Raw genomic sequence first — 23,602 nt, forward strand, 5'->3', positions numbered from 1 at the left:
GCTTTGTGTTGTGCAGTCATCAAGGGTAGACGAGTGGGCCTTCTGCTCCCAAAGCCCAGATAGTTGATGTTTCGTTGAATGGCTCGCACGTTGATACTTGTTGATGGTCCAGCACTGAAATCTGCAGCAATTTGCGGAAGGGTTGCACTCCCGTTTCGCTGGGCGATTCTGTTCAGTCGTCATTGGTCCCGTCCTTGCAGGATCTTTTTCCGGCTGCAGCGATGTCGGAGATTTGATCTTTTACAGGATTCCTGATATTCACGGTACACTCGTGAAATGGTCGTACGTGAGAATCGCCACTTCATCGCTACCTCGGAGATGCTGTGTCCAATTCGCTACTGTAACGCCACATTCAAACTCACTTAATTCTTGATGACCTGTCATTGTAGCAGCAGTAACCGACCTAGCAACCGTGATAGACACTTGTCTGTCTTATATAGCCGTTGCCGACCGCAACGCCGTATTTTGCATGTTCATATATCTCTGTATTTGAATACGCATGTCTATACCAGTTTCTTTAGCGCTTCAGAGTCTATAAATTAGTATTTTTATGTCTTACCTAGACTTCTTTAAAATTATATTCATTAACCTTCAGTTTACACCACACAGTAAGTTCATATTTTAAAAAAATGTAGATATCGACAGAAAATTAGAGTTAAAATATTTGTTTGTTTAGATGGACATGCGAGTTGTAGACAGACAGTATAAGGGGCGACCAAAAAGTTTTGCTTTCGAAGGTGTTACATTCCGGAATCGGTATTCCAATCAGGTAGAACTGCCTTGAGCATTGAGCTTATCACCCCGCCAACCCACTAGGTTGAAGACAGCCGTTTGGTAAAACACCGTTTGCTGTGGTGTGAAGAAGTCCTAACTGCCGGCTGCACATGTTCGTCAGACAAGAATCATCGACCCGTCATGGCCTTTTTAAGGGAGCGAAGGGGTATGCGTGGGAAGAGATAAGGACTATAGCGCGGGTGCCCCAATGTCTTCCACCTGAGATTTCGTAACTTCTGCGTTGCGACGGTGGTGATATGGGGAAGTGTGCATTATCATGAAGCAGCACCACTCCACAACGCTGTATACTGCACTAGGCGAACATGCCGGAACTTTGGCACGCTCCGTCAACTTATTTATAGCCTACGGTCTCGAGAAATTATGGGGGAGAAATTTATCTTTCTAAACATTTCGCGCATCAGCTGTTTCATATGATTTAATGAAGTAGAAATCAAAGGAGCTGTCCACTTATCAAAAGTTAAAACATTTTCTCTTCCACAGACCACGTAGCGTTCAATACGTTCTGATGAATCGAAAGCCTTCCAACGTAGCCCTCAGTAAATATTCCTGCATCGCTCCTAGCAGTACGAACGAGACAGCTTTCACGACCAAGCTTTTACTCATCAATTACACACCATGCTACTGAATGCTAGGAGCTTCCTCGCGTGGTTTGACGCCAACATAATTGGTGAGAATTCGGCTCCTCTCAATGAGAAGGTGGTTGGATGATCGAAACGTATCATATGGAACTAATGAACGTAACATGAAGCGATTAGGCGTATTCTACTCTAGTTCGAGGATAATGTGCGAGTGTCTTTGTATCTGAAGATACGCTGATCAGCCAGAACATTATGACCACCAACCTAATAGCCGAGATGTCCACCTTTGATACGAATAACAGCGGAAAGACGTCGAGGCGTGGAAGCAATGAGGCCTTGATAGGTCGTTGGAGGGAGTTAGCACCACACCTGTATACGCAAGTCACCTAATTCCCACAAATTCCGGAAAGTGGGGCGATGAGCTCTGACGCCACTTTCAGTCACACCCCAGATGTGTTCGATCGGTTGCAGATCTGGCGAGTTAGGGAGCCAGCACATCAACTGCAACTCGCCACTGTGTTCCTCGAACCACTGCTTCACACTCCTGGCCTTGTGACATGGCGTATTTTCTTGTTGAAAAATGACACTGCCGTCGGAAACATGATCGTCATGAAAGGGCGTACGTGGTTTGCAACGAGTGTACAATATTCCTTCGCCGTCATGGTGCCTTGCACGAGCTTCACTGGAGCCACGGAAGCCCACGTGAATGTTCCCCAGAGCGTAATGGAGCCGCCACTCGACACCGTCCCGGTCCCGCGGTACAAGTGTCAAGGAGCTGTTCCTGTGGAAGACAACAGATTTCCGTCCTCGCAAGGGCATAATGAAGGAATTACCGGGATTCATCAGACCATGCAACGCTCTGCCACTGCGCCAACGTAAAGTGCCGATGGTCACGTGCCCAGTTCAGTCGTACAGTAGTTGCCGATGTCGTGACGTTAACATTGGCACATGCAATGCATGGGTCCGCCTGCGGAGGCCCATCCTTAGAAGTATTCGGTGCACTGTGTGTTCAGGCACACTTGTACTCTGTCCAGCTTTAACCTCTGACGCTATTCCGCCACAGTTTGCTGCCTGTGTTTTTTTACCAGTCTGCCCAGCCTACGACGGCCGAAATCTGTAATGAGGTTTGGCCGTCCAACCACACAATGTCTGGACGTGGAAATTTGTGGTAAGATCCTATGGGACCACACTGGCTTACACACTACTTAATCCAAGTTAAACCTACTTACGCTGAGGACAACACACACCCATACTCGAAGGACGACTCGGACCTCCGATGGGGGGACCCGCGCGAACCGTGGCAAGGCCCCTGAGACCATGCGGCTGGACGTGATTTCACCTTGGTTTCGACACGTGCTGAAGCCACTCACCACAGTACTCGTGGAATACTAGACAAATCATTGTTTCCGAAACGCTCGTGCCGCCTCTCCGGGCCATCACAATCAGCCCTCGGTCAAACTGAGGTAGCCGCTCGCCTTTCCCGTTCTATACACGGACGGCACTCTCACTGATACTACATGCACCGTGCGTGAGTCTGACTAGCAGTCATTCCTCGCCAGGTGGCGCTGCTATCGCCTGGACAGTTTTATATCGATAGTAGGTCGTTGATCATAATGTTCTGCATGATCAGTGTATACTCGCAGATGGATCACCTTTCCAGAAGTAGTAAATCTCAGTGGGGCGGAAGTGAGTGCTCCACATGTTTCTTAATGTACAGGTAAAACACCTCCTGCGAGCATACAGAGCCGGAACTCGAGACAACAGTGTCTGAAGCCTAGACCTAAAAAATCCCGCTGATTTCTGGCGAAAATTTAAGCAAATCACACATCAAAAGCAGGAACAGGAGTCACCACTTGTTATAGACGGAATGATAACCACGTGCGAACAAACAAAAGCAAACGCATTCATGAGCACTCTAAAAGGAACCTACACACACCCCGAAGACGACAAATTCAATAAGGAAAAGGAACAGGAAATAGAAACAGAGACAAAGAAAACACTAGAGGAAACACGACTCACGACCTACGACGAGGACCAAACATCACTCATCAACGAAATTTCGAATATCGAGGTACAGACTGTCATATCAAACGGAAAAAATCACGGCTCCAGGAGCAGATGGGATTACACGACAACATCTCAGACTAATACCCCCACAAATCATCACTCCACCCCTTCAAAAACTCTTCTACGCCGCCCTTAAACTCCAAAAAACACCAAAACAGTGGAAAGATGCTCAAATAGTAATGATACCAAAACCGAACAAACCCAAACAGGACCCAAATTCTTACCGCCCCATAACCCTACTACCAGTAATAGGAAAGACACTGGAAGCCATCATCACCAAAATGATCCAAAAATTCATACACAAATGGAACATCCTACCCGATGAGCAAGCGGGTTTCTGAAAAACAGGAGTACAATCGACCCCATATTCAGACTGACTAGCAACTGTACAGAAGCGATAAATAACGGAAATGTAGCAGCGGCGTTACTGCTCGATATAGAAAGAACATTTGATAAGGTCTGGCACTCGGGGCTACTAAACAAGCTAATATAATACCAATTTCCAATAGAGGTAGCGAAACTAATAAAAAAACATGGTAACAGATACATAAAAGTAAGAGTTGGAGACAAAACGTCGGAGAAATTCAGACCGCAAGCAGGTGTACCGCAAGGAGCGATCATATTACCACTGCTCTACAACATCTACACCTCCGACATCCCTAAACCAACCGGCCTGAACGAGGAATTGGCACTATATGCCGATGATACGGAGTTCTGGTGCCACGCCCCAACGACAGAACTGCTTTCAAGTAAAACTAGTAGACACATCAAGGCCCTGGAAGAATGGATGACAACGTGGAGGATACGCCCGAACCCGACCAAATCGCAAACACTTATAGTACAGCATAGTAACCTTGTACAAAACAAACCCTGACAATGTACAAATATCACTCTGGGGAGAAAACGTAATACCAAAGAAAAATGCTAAATACCTGGGACTCGAGTTGGACTATTTGCTAAACTGGGAGAAGAACACCACACAAAAAATAGGCGTAGCAAGTGCAAAACTCGCAAAAATAAAAATTCTCCAACACAGAAACGGGGGAGCCCCTACTCCGATAGTCCTACACATCTACAAAATGTTTTTAAGGCCAATTCTGGAATATGGAGCTACAGCATGGAGTGTAATAGAATAAAATCGACAGATAGAAGAATGCTTAGAACAATAGCCAAGATACCATACGAACGGACATCGACACTACACACAACACTCGAAACCGACTCCATGGAAGAAAGGATAATAAAACAGCTGGCTTCATACGGCGACAACAGATTAAGAACAAATGAAAACATCAAAAACTGATCTTGACAATACCATTCCAGCTGAACGTACCAAAATACAAATACCCTTATCCACCGGAAATAACAGCAATAGCAACAGAAAAAATCTACTCCAAAAACCACATTGAACTAAAACAAATCACAAGAGGTAAACGGCTGCCTCTACACCTAAATTAAAAATATAAAGAAGTAAAGTTAAACAGGAACAACACCCGACGCTGAGGTTTTAGGGGGTTTCCCTCAGCTGTAAGGCGAATGCCAGGGACGTGTATTTCCCCCCACCCAAAAAATTTTATATATATATATATAAAGCAGAAAAGTAGGCCTAAATAATAAGATATTTCATACCCAACCAATCAAATAAAGAGAGTCAAAACAGCATAACGTAAGATTAAGCTAAGGCTCCAAAGGACATTAAGTCCTCCATGAGTCCGCCTACACCCATCTGGAATAGGAATCAAAGTTTAAAAAAAAAAGTTTCGTGTGGCTCAGTGCAACAAACACGTGATTGGTTTCTTTTACAGCTTATCGCCTACCATCGGAAAGATGAAATGTGGGAGAAGTATAAATAACAGAGTGTAAAATTGGAATGTACTTTTACTACGTTTGGTATATATGGGGATTGTATAGGTGAAATTAAAAACAACCAACTGAAGCAAAACACGAGTAGATAAATGAGACGAGTTTATGCTGACGTGGTTTAGGAGGAAGCGTATTAGTCTTACGCTACGCGTAGACGAAACTGTCAGTTAAAGCTCGTATCAGTAAATAAAAAGAGAGATAAAACCTATTAATATAACAGTGGAACAAAAAATGATAAGGCTGAAATTTTTAGCGCTTCGCATCCTCAATGAGCAACCTTTTCAGGTGGATGGGATAAACGGAAATAGAAAGAAAAGTGACGAGACGCACAGAATGTAACGGTGTACGACGTGTGGCAGTCAGAGCAGCAAGAGAAAAATGTTACCGACAACGTGAATCCGTTAAAATTTGTTGCGCTGTCTCTCTATGCAGCAAGGAAGAAAAAACAAAACCTTATTTACACGAATATAAAGTGCATAGAGTGCCGTTGACGGCAGACTAATGGACGTAAGCCGCATTTATTTTGCGTCACACTTTTTTTTCCCTGCATATCTGATTCCCGCTTACTGGCGCATCTTATAATACAGCAAAGAACGTGATCTGCTATCTGCTAGTTGTCTTGCTGTTGATTCTGTTTCTGTACATAACACCACGTAATACCTTACGTGTACGTCTACAAATCTGTTCCACGTTAGGCTCTTGACCGCACGATATATTGAACTTAAAGGCTAACTCACAATAATTTTAATCGCTGGCTCACTTTCACAGTTCTTTTCGGCGGAATTTGTCTATATTTTGGCTGTTGTCGTTTAATATCGGTACGTGATCGTTTGACATGTCTTCTCTCCTTACCAACTTTGTTTCTTCTACTCTTCGGTTTGCAAATAATAATACGTCATACGTTTCAGTACTCTTACTGAATCCTATCGCGTATTTAATATCACTAAGGAGTATTTAGTCTTCAGCATGGTGGTCGCATACTAACGTTTTATGCATCAATGACGACACACATGATTTGTAACTAAGATTCCATCACTCCTGCGATACGGAGGCGTTTACAGAGTGTTGCTTGTTATATTATTTGTACAGCCAATAGTTTCGCTTTCTGTAGATGATAGGCTAGCAGTTGTGGCAAACTGATCACATGGAGAGGGCCGCTACTACTCTACCGGAAATAAATACACAGTACGGAGGTGGATCGAGCAGTTCTCAGTTCGTTCTGGAAGCGGTACTGTTGTTGTATACTGCTTTATCAGAAATTAATCTGTAATACATTTCACGTCTCATATCAACATGAAAGCGTTAATAACTTCATACTTAATTACTTTGGAAAAATAATAAAAACAAGACATTGGTTACCGAAAAGTTATAATTACAGTTTCTCGACCCAGTACAATTTTCAGATGCACAGAATAACTGTGACAAGTAAATGTAATAATGAAACAAAGGTTGCAGAAAGTTGGAAAATGTAATTTCTGGAGTCGCCGTATAATTTGGCTTCCTTCGGTGCTTTTACATCCAAGTCTGAGCATGTCAACAGATGGTCTGGATCCATAACTACGGTTTCGGAAATAGCACATTCGTTTTTAGGAGGTAATCCTTCACTGCTTAGACGTTTGAATAGGCAGTCATGTCCCTTTGTCAGTGGAAAGTAGGCTACTGCTTGTTTCCTCGGTATACTCCTGAACAGTTCCCACTACTTTTTTGAGTAATCAGTCTTCTGACTGGTTTGATGTGGACCCCGCCAAGAATTCCTCTTCAGCGCCACACTCTTTATTTCAGAGCAGCACTTGCAACCTACGTCCTCAATTGTTTGTTGGATGTATTCCAGTACCTGTCTTCCTCTACAATTTTACCCACTACAGATCCTTTTGGTACTGTGAAGCTATCCCCTCACGTCTTAACAGCTGATATCACCTGCCCCCTTCTTCTTGTCAGTATTTTCTCATGTCCCTTCCTTCACCAATTCTGAGCAGGACCTCCTTATTCTCTGACTTCTTGTATGTTTTCTCATATTGTACCTGTAAGTTATTTGTTATATGTAATGTTATATGGGATCCGAATTTGTCAGGAGAATAAGTTTATTGAGTGTGTCAAGTGGAATCGTTTCTTTTTTCTAAGCTTGTGTGCGTATTCCTTTTTTGGGCAAAAAGAACAGCAGGGTCCGTCGATTCCTACATGTGAAGGTATCCACTGAAAAGTTATTTCTTTATTTCTGTACACGATATACATTATGGCTTGTCTTACTTCAGTTTCGATTGTTGTTTCTGTGGAGTGTTTTGCTGAGATAGCTAGAATGGTCTAGAATCAAACAGTACTACAGCTTTTGTAAATAAACTGACTCTGTCTTTAATGTTTTAAACTGCTAGTTGGATTACATGGAGGTACCTTCGGATAAAAGTTCGTGACGTGTTTCACGACACAGGAGTACTGAGTGAATAATTTACAGTGCATACCGCGTCCAGTTGCGTCATTAATCTCTGATTCGTGTGCATATACTCTAAACCATATTGTTTCTGGGTATTTTTTATTTACCAACTTTACTGCAGTAGTTTTCTACTAATCTTCCGGCTGTTTAACTTAGTGTCGATGTCCGCTTACACGCACTAGGTGGTCCTCAATACTGAGCAGCTCCAATTAGTATTACGCTATTAGACTCAAGTAATCGCAGCAACTTCAGTTAAAACTTCCTGGGTGAGAGAGAGCGGGAGACATCTTTGGAGAAAAATCGCAATTGCCTCTCAGCCCTGAAGTTTTAACTGAGGAAAACAGAGGCTGTGGAACCTATATTACTAACGATTTACCTTCCCTTTACCGGATATAGTACACGTACATGTACTGCGCAATTTCACCCAGAGCGTCAAGAATAATGAGATGTCTAAGCGAAACGGCTATCTGCCACATTCACGTTGAGGTATTGGACGGTAAGTACGGGAGATGAGAAAGCAAGTTGCGAGTGACGTGCAATCCCAGAAACTTGTCACTAATCGAAAGACTGTGACGACTCTCCTCCTGTTGCGCACGGATTACGTCACAGGAACGCATTTGTGGCTCTCGCCTGCGACACAGCCTGCAGCTCGCGCCTCCGCCGGCCACAAAGGAAGTCACTTGCGAGGGACCGCAGCACGGGCCCAACTGTTCAATTGGCAAGTCCTTCCTGGGATTCTGAGATGGATTCAATCAGTTTCGGAGGAGAGGAACTGGCTTCTCACGAGTATGATTCCAGCAGTGGTCGTGCGCAGCCATTCGCAACGCCCTCTGTCTGCGGTCAAGGGCCTCGTCAAGGGACATTGCTTCTGCTAGGGTGGCCGTCACACCACACACTGTAAGAGCGCTACAGCAAGGCAAGACAAGGCAAGGCAAGGCAAGGCAACTCTGATACCTGTAACAGGATTCTTGAGGACCTATAACAGGATTGCTCACGCATTAAGACGGTGAACGATTATGTTTTATCAGAAAAATAAGAAAACTTCCGTCTTTTGGAACTGAAATTTTTGAGTACCATGCATGTTTCGCGTATTCATGTTACGCATCTTCAGTAGTCTATGATGTATATAAAATTAGTTACTTGTTAAATGAATGTTAAGTAAAATCACAACCATATAACTGTAAATATAAATAGACAGATAATGAGCACAGTGTCAAAGAATCCCTTCAAATCTCGTATCAAAATACGTGTAATTAAATAATTTTACGTGTATTAACCATTGAAGACGTCTAACGTGAATAGGCGAAACATGTCTGGCATTCAAGAATAAATTTCAGTTGCAAAAGACGGAAGGTTGCTTATCCTTATGATAAAACACAATGGTAGATTTAGTATGAAACCTCAAGTTCCTAGAACGTCTGTCATATAATTTTTGGGTCTTGTAGTGTGAAAGTATGTAACCGAACAGCACTAGTAATATCAGCAGTACAATAAACTTTCGATCTCTTATTCCTTTTGCTATTTCGTACCAAATAAGAGGTGAAAAAAGAATACTTCATTCTATCCGGAACTTCTTCCGCAGTAGTACTCAACCGTTATATTTAAACGTTTTGCGATGCATGCTAAACGTTCACTGCGTCTCCTTCCGTAAGACGCCTCGCAGTCACTTTGAATCTGACAGCAATATTCTACACTCAAAACGCCTTTTTCGTTCAGCAAACCCATGAAAGAAGTCATGTTGTCCACTATTCCACATTAGCTGAAGACCTACCCGTACAAATGTTGAGTAATCCAGTGTATGGTAGGAGACGAGAAAAAGCTACCTGTACCAATGCGTTGCTAGTACGGGCTGGCTGGAACGTAACCGACATACTATCTGATGACACACAAAAATTATTGGTACACTACTTGAGTCACTTTTATTTTTAACGTCACTGTGCGTTTCGATGGACATACCATCAACATTAAGTGGATTAAGATCCTTTTACATAGTTAAATTTGCTTATGGCATACGCACGTGTTTTTTATTTGTCATAAATGGCTGTGGCAGGGAGTTTAAGTGCAGTGTTGCAGTGGTGGACAAATATTGACGTTGTTTACAGTACTGAAAAGATTTATACTCTTTTCTATATATATGCGAAAGTTCTACTTACTGCATATCTGGGAGAATATGTGCTGTATGCTGCCATAGCGAACCCCACGTGTTTGTCCACTACGCACTTTTGAGTATTACAATATTTTGCATAATTTTCAGTTCGGAGATGTTCAGTCCAAAGATGTTAGCTGTTACAAAGATACTAAACATTTGACAAAAACTGCTTCACAGATATGGATGTATATTGATGTTATGAGTAATAGTACAGTGATGCGAAAACCATTGTAATTTAAAGAATGAAATTGTGACGGAGATTTGTAGAATTAATAATTCATAACATTAATTATGCTAGCCATAACGCAATGACGAAGAACACCTAGCTTAAACGAGGAAAGGAAAACTAAGAGCAACTGTTATAATTCTTATAAGCTTGTCGTCGTCCTTAGATGGCCGATGAATTAAATACAATAATTAAGATAATAATAATAATAGTAATTAACTACAGAAAGTTAAGTGTGCAGATTCGTCCAACTGGAAGGGATTAATATCTCCATTATTCTCACAGAAAACTTCCACATCATTCAGCTTTAGCTGAAACAGAATGTATGGAACTATGTATAAAAGTGTAGCGAAGATGCTCAGAAAATTTAAACTGCATCTAGTAGTAAACGACACATGCTCCTCACAAAATTCTATTAAATTTACTAGGGAACCAATATTGCAGAATACGGTAAAACTATTCTCTTTCCTCAACAGCAATGAGAAAAAAGTAAGACATTAGGATGTGTACGGAGCCATAATTGTTTTATTCTCGATTCATACGTTAATATGGAAAGGAGGGACTGATGAACTATGTACACTAGGAAGAACACAGAAGCTCCCACAGTATAAAAAATATCTCGATTCAGATAAGATGGTCTCGTTGTGTTCTTTCCTTCTCTTTTCTCACTCCTCTAGCGCTCGTTTTCCTATTTCTTTCTTTTATGTAAACTACAGATTCATTACTCTACTGTAGCACAACTAACATACAGTTCTCCGTTATTAAGACGCTTTAAAAACGGAAATAAAACAGCTACACGATATCAGTGTTGCTGTATACATGTACCGACAAAGCACGTAACGTATGTGCTTATGCATCAGTGCTACAGACAAATAAGAGAAAACTGCAGTGTGCAAAATTTAATGCATATAATATGAGACCTCCTGCGCAGTGTTCGCAAAAAATAGCACTCGAATAACGCGAAATAAATGCTCGGTAGCTGCTGATACGAGTACAGACGATCAAAGAAGAAAAGAGACTTACGTTCTTATATTTAAAACTGTTTTCAGAAGCTCCCCTCGCTGTCATGGAAAGAAGTTTAAGCGCAGTGGATTTTTGGCTTCTTACACAATACGGTCTTTTTGCTTTCCAGAAATCTCCTTCTTCCAGTTATTTGGAACAAGGAAGTAAAGAATACTTGGGTTTAACGTCCAACTTACGAACGGGTCATAACAGACCGAACACAATCTCACGCTGTAGAAGACTGAGGAAGGGAAACAACCGAATGCTTTTCTAAGGAAGCATTCTGTGACATAGCTTAACGGAGTTAGCGAAACCGGTGAAAGCCTAAATCTGGTTGCTCAAAGAGATTTCGAATTCCCCACCACCTGACTGTAAATCTAGTGCTTTACCAAATACCGTGATATGAGACAGTTATGGCTGTATCAGTCTTTCCTCATCATATTTTTCCAGGCTGCGTAGTACCGGTACTATTTATTTTATCTTATGTCTTGACTCGAGCCGCTTTTACCTTGATTTGCCGCCAAATCTTTCTTGCAGTACCACATTTAAAAATCTCATTTTCAACTACACGTTGCCTTCAAGTTCCTCTTCTTTCGATGGTCTTCCAGTTTTCAGGCTTCCCTTCTTTGTTCAGCACTGGCTTGCCATCTGACCTCTTCTCTGCCGTAAAGTTGATAGTAATCAATAATTTGCCCCCTTCCCCCTTTCAATAAACCTGCCGGTAGATATTAGATTGTCTTTATTTTTGAAAGCAGTTCTTCTTCGTATTGTCCGTCTCTTGATTTTAAGGACAAACACTGAACTATTAACATCGATGACGTTCATGAGTCGAACGGATATTTCCCCAAACAAATACCATGTCGTGGCTTCCAAAATCTACAATGAGAATGTCTCCTGATTCTTAGTTTCTGTCTGAGAGATTAATTCTTTGTACTCGGCCAGACATCAGACCTGTTGTCTTGCCGTGGAGAGAGAAAAGTTACTGAGACTCAGATCTTCACAAAGACTGATTCTCTCAGAAAGTTTCGTAATACTGGACAATCGGCTGCAGAGCGAGAAATTCAGTCTGAAAGGCTCACTTTGCTTACAACATTATTTATTGCTGAGTGACACAAACAGCCACATACACTTATTAAACGTTTTATTTTAGTGTCATAATCGGTTTCGGTCTACCATACCAATCTTCAGATGGGTAATATTTTTCGTTACACAGATGTTTTCATAATACTGCCTAACAATATTTGAATATTTAGTGTCATTTTATCCGTTGTTTCATCAGTAAAAATATGCAATTTTTTGGTATATGATGGAAAATAGTTGTGTTCATTTACAAACGTATGTAAGTGAAAACAAATATTTTGCACCAGATATAAAAAATGCAAGCATTCTAACCGAGCGAGGTGGCGCCGTGGTTAGCACACTGGACTCGCATTCGGGAGGACGACAGTCCAAACCCGCGTCCGCCCGTCCTGATTTAGGTTATCCGTGATTTCCCTAAACCGCTTGTGGCAAATGCTGGGATGGTTCCTTTAAGAGGGCACCGCTTACTTCGTTCCCTAATCCGATGGGGCCTATGACCTCGTTGTTTGGTACCCTCCCCACAAATCAGCCAACCACCAGGCAAGCACTTTAGCATATTTTTTATTAATGAAACATCTGATAAAGTGGCACTAATTACTCACATATTCTTGTGCAATGTGGAACAGAAAACGTGCTGTTGATCAAAACATCCGTGTAACGAAAAATATTAGCCATCTGAAGATGGGCACGGTAGCTGGTTAAGGCACTAAAATAAATCATTTAAAAGGTATATGTGGCTACTTGCGTCACTCACCAACTACAATTAACAGCCGTTCAGTTTACAAGATCCAACATGGTTAAGATAACAATATTTGTGTCATTTATCCTACGTGATGCTCCAAGTTTCGACACGGAAGCTGAACTGAGTTATGGCTGTAGATTCTACTACACACTGCACATTCATTCATTCGGTATGAGAGACGAAATTAGAAAAAAAAAGGGGATGTGTCGTATTTGAAGTTATGATGGTGACTGTGTACCAGCTCCTTCTGACATAGTAATCAATTACTTTCGCGATGCTGAAAAAGGACGAGCCGGCCGGTGTGGCCGTGCGGTTCTAGGCGCTTCAGTCTGGAACCGCGTGACTGCTACGGTCGCAGGTTCGAATCCTGCCTCGGGCATGGATGTGTGTGATGTCCTTAGGTTAGTTAGTTTTAAGTAGTTCTAAGTTCTAGGGGGGGGGGGGGGGGGGCGGCCGGCCGAAGTGGCCGCGCGGTTCTGGCGCTGCAGTCTGGAACCGCGAGACCACTACGGTCGCAGGTTCGAATCCTGCCTCGGGCATGGATGTTTGTGATGTCCTTAGGTTAGTTAGGTTTAACTAGTTCTAAGTTCTAGGGGACTAATGACCTCAGCAGTTGAGTCCCATAGTGCTCAGAGCCATTTGAACCATTTTTTTTTAAGTTCTAGGGGACTGATGACAACAGATGTTAAGTCCCGTAGTGCTCAGAGCCATTTTTTTTGGAAAAAGGACGATTTCACGACAAAATATCAGTTGCTTCCTCCTGTAGACAAGGGACGAAATTTTCGAAAGCTTCAAATTTAACGCGATACGTACACCGTTATAAGATGGTACTGTGGCATTTCTAGAGCCTCAGTAACATTCTGCAGCTAACAGTGCCATAGTAAGAGCAGCCTTCTTGCTCCTTGTATTAGAGCTGCGTTAGCGCCGATTCACACCGACGTCGAAGGAACGGAACCGAAGGCAATGTCACCGTCATACGGAAATGCTTACGCTGTAGATGCAACGTCTACACGGCGTCGCTTTGTTTTTCACAAGACCGAAAGGTGAAAGCGAGGTCGTGAACAGTAATCCGTGGTACAAAAGATCGAAATGGAGTACCCGAATTAATAAAGTGGCAATGTTAGATTTTATTAACTGCCAAGTTCTTGACAAAAGTTATATGGTATATTTTCCTCGCTTCTGGGTAGTTAAGGAATAGGAAAAGTGACGTACAAACATTTTAAAACATCGTCACTTATTTGGCCAAGAAAGTAGGTACATACGAATATGTTTTAGAAGGAATACGACAGAGCCTTTTTCTAACGTCAAAAATATTCTTCTCCTCGAATAGACACGACTTTATCACTGTAAAAAAGTTTTTAATGGAAGTTTTATTTATTTATTAGCTCTTATGTCCCTGTCCACACAGCCATCTACATGTTGTTGTGATCAACAGTCTGAAGATTGGTATGTTGGTTGATATGGGGGGAGGGGACCAAACAGCGAGGTCATCGGTCTCATCGGATTACGGAAGGAAGGGGAAGGAAGTCGGCCATCCCGGCATTTGCCTGAAGCCATCTGATGCTCCCTTGATGTTACAAAATGTGTGCTTTTAGTCAAGTTGTGCCACAAGTTTATTTTCTCCCCAATTCAATTCAGTACCTCTTTCATTACTTACGCAATCTATCCATCTAATCTTCAGTATTCTTCTGTAGCCCCACATTTCAAAAGCTTCTCTTTTTGTCTAAACTGTTTATCGTCTACGTTTCACTTGCACACAAGAGTGCACTCCAGAGAAATGCCTTCAGCCTATATTTTGACGTTAACAAATTTCTTTTCTTCAGGAACGCTTTTCTTGCCCTTGTCAGTCTACATTTTATATCCTCTCTAGTTCGATCATCGTCAGTTATTTTACAGCCCACGCATCTACTACTTTTGGTGTCTCATTTCCTACTCCAATTCCCTCTACAACACCTGATTTTATCCGGCTGCATTCCATAACCGTTTTCTTGCTTTTGTTGATATTCGTCCTTTATCCTCCTTTCAGGACGGTGCCCATTCCGTTCAACTGCTCTTTCAAGACCTTTGCTGTATCTGACAGAACTACAATTTCATCGGAAAGTCAGAAAGTTTTTATTTCTTCACTGCGAAATTTACGAAATTCTCCTTTGGTTTCCCTTACTGCTTGCTCAATGTACAGATTAAATAACACCGGGAATAACCTGTAACTCCATCTCACTTCCTTCTCAACCACTGCTTCCCTCGCCTTTCAATGTCCTTCCAGTCCTATAACTACAGTTTCGTTTCTGCACAAAGTTGTAAATGGCCTTTAGTTCCGTGTATTTCACCCAAGCAACGTTCAGAATTTCAAAGACTGTTTTCCAGCCAACATTGTCAAAAGCTTTCTTTAAGTGTACAAATGATATAAATGTTGGTTTGCCTTTCCTTAACCTATCTTCTAAGAGAAGTCGAAGGGTCGGAATTCTCTTGCGCGCTGCTACGTTTCTCCGCAATCCAGACTGATCTTCCCTCGGGGTTGGCTTGTACAAGATTCCCATTCTTCTGTAAACAATTCGTTAGAGTATTATATAACCACGACTTATTAAACTGACAGTTCGGTAGTACGCACCCCTGTCAGCACTTGCTTTCTTTAGAATTTGAGTTGTTACATTCTTTTTTAAGTCTACGTCTACATCACCTTTAGTAGTCATTTCTTACAATTTATTTGGAAATTTTTAGCTGATTTAGGTAAATCAGATTAATGAAAGTTGCTGTATCGAATTAAGTTATGCACAGTGTAGCCTTTTCCTGTGTCCAGGTAACGTAAAAGCTAAACCATATTTGGATTTCATTTCGGAATAAAAACAATCTTGTTTGCGAAATTATCTAAGTCAATGACGCGTTTCACCCTTTTGAGGCATCATCGGATTGTGTAAAACTAGTTGGATTTTAAACGTATCCGTCATAACACAATATAAAATGGAAAATGAGCGTAACAGTAAGTGATATATTTTTTATGTGGCTTTGTGACGTATGGGTTTCATATCAAGTTACTTAAACACAATCTGATATTAGATAAACTTTTTTTTTAATAATTCGAAATTGGTTGCTGTAGCACCCTGCCACAACCACTCCGTCTACAGGCCACAAGTTGCCCATCGGAACCATCCGACCGCCGTGTCACCCTCAAAGGAGGATGCGGATAGGAGGGGCGTGTGGTCAGCACACCTCTCTCCCGGTCGTTATGATAGTATTCTTGACCGAAGCCGCTACTAGTCGGTCGAGTAGCTCCTCAATTGGCATCACGAGGCTTGAGTGCACCCCGAAAAATGGCAACAGCGCATGGCGGCCCGGATGGTCACCCATCCAAGTGCCGACCACGCCCGACAGCGCTTAACTTCGGTGATCTCACGGGAACCGGTGTATCCACTGCGGCACGGCCGTTGCACCCTGCCCCAAGGGAGTAGAAAAAGTTTCGATTTGGCCTCGCGGGCACAGACGTCAACGCGAAACTTTCTTCCCGAGAATCCTTGATGACCTACCGTTGGTGGCCTGCACGAATGTTGGCATAGGAAACGGACTGTGGAATGTTTTGACGTTCCGTGACGTCCAGACAGTATCGACCGTTACGCTAGACGTTCCGCGGAATTTGCAACGCCGAGCCGTTCGGGCGGCGGCACGTTAAGCACCCAGCACCTCGGCCGTGCGGCGCGAGTTTTTCGTCTGACAGGCGCAGCGCGAGGCTTTGTAGGACAGCGGGGGCCGGAGGTGGTCCCGTTACCGGCGCGGCGCAGCACGGCTCAGTAGCCGACGCCCTGCGCCCCGCGCCGCGACCACTCCAGCCCAGCGCGGCGTCTCGCTGCCGCCTCAGCAGCGCTGAGTACGACGCGGCTTCTGCGAACGCAGCCTCCGGGAGGTGACCGCTTGCGCAACAGGTGGGAGGGGGCCGCCACTGAACACAGCCCAGCTCAGCTGTCTGAGCTTCGAGGCTGCGAACACCTTTATGGGTCCTACAGATCGCACCAATGTACTGTTACGCTCGTGAGATCGTCATGGGACGAAGTACGCGTGGTAATAGTCCCCTCGCAGTGATAGTATGTTGCTGGTAAGACACGGTTCAGGATATCCAAGTGAACTTCGAACTGTACTATTGTTCAGTCATCAGTCTCATGACTGGTTTGATGCGGTCCACCACAATCTCTCTCCTGTGCCAATCCCTTCATCTCAATGTAGCACTTACAACATACGTCCTCATTGTTTGCTGGATGTACACTACTGGCCATTAAAATTCCTACACCAAGAAGAAGTACAGATGATAAACTAGCATTCATTGGACAAATATATTATACTAGAACTGACATGTGATTACATTTTCACGCAAATTGGGTGCATAGATCCTGAGAAATCAGTATCCAACCACCTCTGCCCGTAATAACGGCCTTGAACGCCTGGGCATTGAATCAAACAGAGCTTGGATGGCGTGTACAGGTACAGCTGCCCATGAAGCTTCAACACGATACCACAGTTCATCAAGAGTAGTGACTGGCGTATTGGGACGAGCCAGTTGCCCGGCCACCATTGACCAGACGTTTTCGATTGGTGAGAGCTATGGGGAATCTGCTGCCCAGGGCAACAGTCGAACATTTACTGTATCAAGAAAGGCCCGTACAGGAACTGCAACATTCGGTCGTGCATTATCCTACTGAAATGTAGGGTTTCGCAGGGATCGAATGAACGGTAGAGCCACGGGTCGTAACACATCTGAAATGTAACGTCCACTGTTCAAAGTGTCGTCAATTCGAACAAGAGGTGACAGAGACGTGTAACCAATGGCACCCCATACCATCACGCTGGGTGATACGCCAGTATGGCGATGACGAATACACGCTTCCAATGTGCGTTAACCGCGATGCCGCCAAATACGGATGCGACCCTTATTGATGTTGTAAACAGAACCTGGATTCATCCGAAAAAATGACGTTTTGCCATTCGTGCACCCAGGTTCGTCGCTGAGTACACCATCGCAGGCGCTCCTGTCTGTTCAAAAATGGTTCAAATGGCTCTGAGCACTATGGGACTCAACTTCTGAGGTCATTAGTCCCCTAGAACTTAGAACTAGTTAAACCTAACTAACCTAATGACATCACACACATCCATGCCCGAGGCAGGATTCGAACCTGCGACCGTAGCGGTCTCGCGGTTCCAGACTACAGCGCCTAGAACCGCACGGCCACTTCGGCAGGCGCTCCTGTCTGTGATGCAGCGTAAAGGGTAAACGCAGCCCAGGTCTCCGAGCTGATAGTCCATGCTGCTGCGAACGTCGTCGAACTGTTCGTGCAGATGGTGGTTGTCTTGCAAGCAAACGTCCCCACCTGTTGACTCAGGGATCGAGACGTGGTTGCACGATCCGTTACAGCCATGCGGATAAGATGCCTGTCATCTCAACTGCTAGTGATACGAGGCCGTTGGGATCCAGCACGGCGTTCCGTATTACCCTCCTGAACCCACCGATTCCATATTCTGCTAACAGTCATTGGATCTCGAACAACGCCAGCAGCAATGTCGCGATACGATGAACCGCAATCGCGATAGGCTACAATCCGACCTTTGTCAAAGTCGGAGACGTGATGGTACGCATTTCTCCTCCTTACACGAGGCATCACAAGAACGTTGCACCAGGCAACGCCGGTCAACTGCTGTTTGTGTATGAGAAATCGGCTGGAAACTTTCCTCGTGTCAGCACGTTGTAGGTGTCGCCACCGGCGCAAACCTTGTCTGAATGCTCTGAAAAGCTAATCATTTGCATATCACAGCATCTTCTTCCTGTCGGTTAAATTTCGCGTCTGTAGCACGTCATCTTCGTGGTGTAGCAATTTTAATGGCTAGTAGTGTATTCCAATCTCCAATCTCTGTCTTCCTCTACAGTTTTTACTCTCTACAGCCCCCTCTAGTACCATGGAAGTTATTTCGTGATGTCTTAACAGATGTCCTACCAACCTGTCCCTTCTTCTTGTCAGCGTTTTCTTCCCCAAAGAAGAAGAAGTAAATATTTCTGAATTCCAATCAAGAACACCTACACATTGTATACCAGACAGGTTCCTTTCTGAGTATCTTGATACAATAGCTCTATACTTAGCAGTTATATACAACTGCTTGCTCACAGGATGATCCGTACATAAAGACTTGGAAAATTGCTTAAGTCTCACCAATAGTGTGAAAAGAAACTGCACTGTGTAAAAATTAGGACTTTGTACGGGCGCTGATGACAGCACAGTTTAGCGCCCCATAAACCAAACATCATCATCACACCAATGCTTAAAAAGGGAAATGGGAGTAATCCACTGAATTACAGACCATATTATAACGTCGCTTTGCAGTAAGGTTTAGGGAACAGATACTGTGTTCGAACATTATGAATTACCTCGAAGAAAACGATCTATTCACACATAGTCGGGACGGATTCAGAAAATATCGTTCTTGTGAAACACAACTGGCTCTTTATACTCATGGAGTAATGATTGCTATCGACAGGGGATGTCAAATTGATTCCATATTTTTAGATATCCAGAAGGCTTTCGACACCGTTCCGCACAAGCGTCTTCTAACCAAACTGCGAGCCTATGGAATATCGCCTCAGTTGTGCGACTGGATTCGTGATTTCTTGTCAGAAAGGTCATAATCCGTAGTAACAGACAGAAAGTCATCGGATAAAACAGAAGTAATATCCGGCGTTCCAAAAGGAAGTGTTGTGGGCCCTCTGTTGTTCCTGATCTATATTAGTGACATAGGAGAGAATCTGAGTAACCCTCTTACATTGTTTGCAGATCATGCTGTCTTATACCGTCTTGTAAAGTCATCAAATGACCAAAACGAATTGCAAAATGATTTAGATATGTGTATGATATGAAAAGTGGCAATTGACCTTGAATAAAGGAAAGTGATAATTTATTCACAAGAGTAGGGCCTACTAAAAGAAATTACGCGATAAGTCACACAAATATGAAGGCTGTAAATTCAACTAAATACTTAGGGATTACAATTACAACTAACCTAAATTGGAACGATCACACAGATAATGTTGTGGGTAGAGCAAACCAAAGACTGCGATTCATTGGCAGAATAGTTAGAAGGTGCAACAGGTCTACTAAAAAGACTGCTCGCACCACGCTTGTCCGCCCTGTTCTGGAGTATTGCTGTGCGGTGTGGGATCCGCATCAGTTGGGACTGACAGATGATATCAAAAAAGTTCAAAGAAGGGCAGCTCGTTTCGTATTATCGCGAAATAGGGGAGATATTGCCACAGACATGATACGTGAATTGGAATGGCAATCATTAAAACAAAGACTTTTTTGTTGCGACGGGATCTTCTCATAAAATTTCAATAACCATTTTTCTCCTCTGTTAGTACCCATCTGCATAGGGAGAAATGGTCAACAGGATAAAATAAGAGAAATCAGGGCTCGCACAGAAAAATTTTAATGCTCGTTTTTTCCCGCGCGCCGTTCGAGAGTGGAACGGTAGAGAGACAGCTTGAAGGTGGTTCATTGAACCCTCTGCCAGGTACTTTATTGTTAATAGCAGAGTAATCACGTAGACGTAGATATTTGTTTCCTCTCAGATTATGCGCAGAACCTCCTTATTCCTTGCCTTATCAGTCCACATAATTTTCAACATCCGTCTGTAGAACCATATCTGAAAAGCTTCGATTCTCTTCTGTGCCGGTTATCTAACAGTCCACGTTTCACTACCATACAATTTTGTGCTCAAACCTACACTCTCAGAACCTTCTCCCACAAATTAAGGTCTTTGTTTGATTCTAGTAGACTTCTCTTGGCCAGGAATGCCCTTTCTGCCAGCGCTAGTCTGCTTTCGATTGGTTATTTTGCTGCCTAGGTATCTACTTCGAGACCATCCATCCTGATGTGAAGTTTCTAACTATTCTCATTTCTGCTACTTCTCATTACTTTTCACTTTCTTAGACTTACTCTCAATCCACTTTCTGCACTCATTAGAATGTTCATTCCATTCAGTAGATCATATAATCCTAGTTCGCTTTCACCGTGGATAGCATTGTCATCAGCGAATCGTATCATTGATATCCTTTCACTCTGGATTTTAATTCCACTCCTGAACTTTCTCACAGACAGAAAAAAATTCAGTCAGCTGGTGCACTGATAAAGAGCAATCGGGGAGGTGTGCGAGTTGCTGTTATTGACTAGTAATCATTTCTTTTCTTGTGACAACGAAAACGAAACCATTTCAAAAGGCAATTGCCAGTTTCGACGAGCCATGGTTATCATCAGGCTGTCTAAAAAAAAAAGAAAACATCCTGCAGGCTGTGCCGGTGCGTTGTCAACATAAATTTATATGAAATAATCGTTTGTGTACAGGCTGTAAAGGATAACAGCTTACAACGTACTACCATGGTGCCACGCGGGATTAGCCGAGCGGTCTAGGCGCTGCAGTCGTGGACTGTGCGGCTGGTCCAGGCGGAGGTTCGAGTCCTCCCTCGGGCATGGGTGTGTGTGTTTGTCCGTAGGATAATTTAGGTTAAGTAGTGTGTAAGCTTAGGAACTGATGAATTTAGCATTTAAGACCCATAAGATTTAAAAAAAAAAAACTACCATGGTGTAGGGGAAGTCGAGACAAACAACTCAAGTCTTTGAAGCCGCGAAATAGCCTCAAATTTGCCTCAAAAAGCTACATAAGCTGCAACGTATGTACGTCGTGCTTGGTGTTGAATCCTTTCGCCTCCTTAAGCCACCCGCTTAGAAGGTCTTAAGCTCATTCCTTTCTTTTTTGCGATAAAATCGTCCTCGAACATTAAACAAACCTTGGCCTTGCACTTAAAAAATTGTAAATTCGGTGTTTGTGTGAAATTTACCTCACAATGTTTCTGAATTTTAATAGCGCGAAGTTAGAAACTAACTCTTTGTTAGCGACATTACACTATGAGATTACTTGTCTTGACGGGGTTTAAGTTTCGGTCGGATTGTAAATGTAATTAATTTTTGGACAACATTTGCAAAGGTCTTTTTTCTTTCATTGTCCTCACGGGTAAGTTTATATTGCTACTGTTAACGACAACGAAGGTTTCAAAAGTTTCACCGACTAAGCCGATGGCATAAGAGGGCGACAGAATATTCAGAATCTTGCGCGGTGATCATGCGATGTGGCTAAGACGGCTAATGTTGGCCAATTTGAGGTTACATTCCGGCTTGATAGACCACAAGTGTCCTACATCAAATTGTTCGTCTCGACGTCCCCTGCACCACTGTAGTACGCCGTAAACATTGCTTACATCATGTATATTTATGTGATGTGTTCATAACGCAACGGAAACCTCACTACACGTGCTCTTTTAGATCCTGAAGATGAGCGAAAGCATAACTGCACCTAGAAATGCTTTTGTCATTGTCGCTGCAAGAGAAGAGGATGAATTAATTATGAAAAATCCGCCTCGATTACACAAACTACCTGGTGTTTACCTAGGTTTCCCACCTACTGTGTTGAGGGTTTGCTTAGCCAAGAAGAACACCATTTGTATTTTCTTATTGCTGCGCGCTTTTAGGAGGTATTTTATGTATCTTCGTTGGCTTCTATGTAATCATAAGATCATGGAGCCAAGGTATGTTATAAATCCTTAACGTCTTCTGATTACGGCCCGGTCGGCCGTTTAGTATTATGGTGATGGAGCGATAGTGGTTACTGCTGCAGATATTATTAGTGCGGTTTTATCCGTTAACAATAACGTCCTTAGCACAGCTATCTTTTTAGATTAGTTGTAATTTCTACCTAATTCTAGGGCCTCTATATTAGCTTGTGGCTGATTTACCATCTGTGCACAAAGTTTGTCGTGCGTTGCTATTAAATATGTCTTAATTCCCGCATCATTGCTTCTATCATTTGCTCAATTTGCTATTTGTGCGACAACGTTTGGCAATTCAGTTAGGTACCGATGTTAACTTTGTAATCCCGCTCCCGTGCATAAGAAGAGCGTTTCCTGGCCGTGCGCATGCGCAGTGATTTCGATAGCCGCGCATGTGAGCAGCCTGTGGTGCCTTTTTTCATAATTATTTCGATACTCACGATTGCTGACGCGCTGCAGTGCTGAAAGTAATTAAAAGAGGAAGAGCCTTACCACAAGTACATCTGGAAGAACTGAAATTTAAATCGGTAACTTATTTACTATTTTCCAAGAACTTATCTGTCCATAATATGTAGGTCCTCTTCTATCTGAAAGGCAAGTTTCGGAATTCGTAGCCCCTTCTTCGACCTTTCCTGCCGCTCGAGACACTGCTTACTTCCACGGCACTGTGGGTGGCGACATGCATTACCGTTACGTCACTCCCTCAGCCCGTCGAGAGGCCGCTTCCACGAGACTGAGAGCTCCACAGAGGCAGCGACCTCGTTACCCAGCCAGGGTACTGCAAGACAAGTAGCGGAAGCTGTTGCTGCTGCGCGTGCAAAGTGACGGAACCCTGAGCCCCCAGGCGCCGAGGCAGAATGGGGTAGGTGAGACTGCCTCAAGGGGGCCTGGTCCTCGCGTTACGTCTGCGGCGGCGCAGCGGCCGCAAGGTCAACGCCACTTTCGCCGCCGGGTCCGGCCTGCTCTTACGAAACGCAGCCTCCTCACCCATGCACGCCTACTTGCCGCATTAGACGGCAGATTTAGCTACTCCGCCTTTGGGCG

The 23,602-nt window shown here is 43.4% G+C and overlaps 1 long non-coding RNA gene and 1 pseudogene across 1 annotated transcript in view; both read right to left on the reverse strand.

The window, feature by feature from the left end:
* Positions 1 to 23,602, reverse strand: part of LOC124789665 — a 712,930-nt gene that overhangs the window by 542,208 nt on the left and 147,120 nt on the right. The window lies entirely within an intron of this gene.
* Positions 16,240 to 16,357, reverse strand: LOC124790677 (annotated as a pseudogene).

This window comes from Schistocerca piceifrons, chromosome 3 (genome assembly GCF_021461385.2).
Source record: "Schistocerca piceifrons isolate TAMUIC-IGC-003096 chromosome 3, iqSchPice1.1, whole genome shotgun sequence".
NCBI lineage: Eukaryota > Metazoa > Arthropoda > Insecta > Orthoptera > Acrididae > Schistocerca > Schistocerca piceifrons.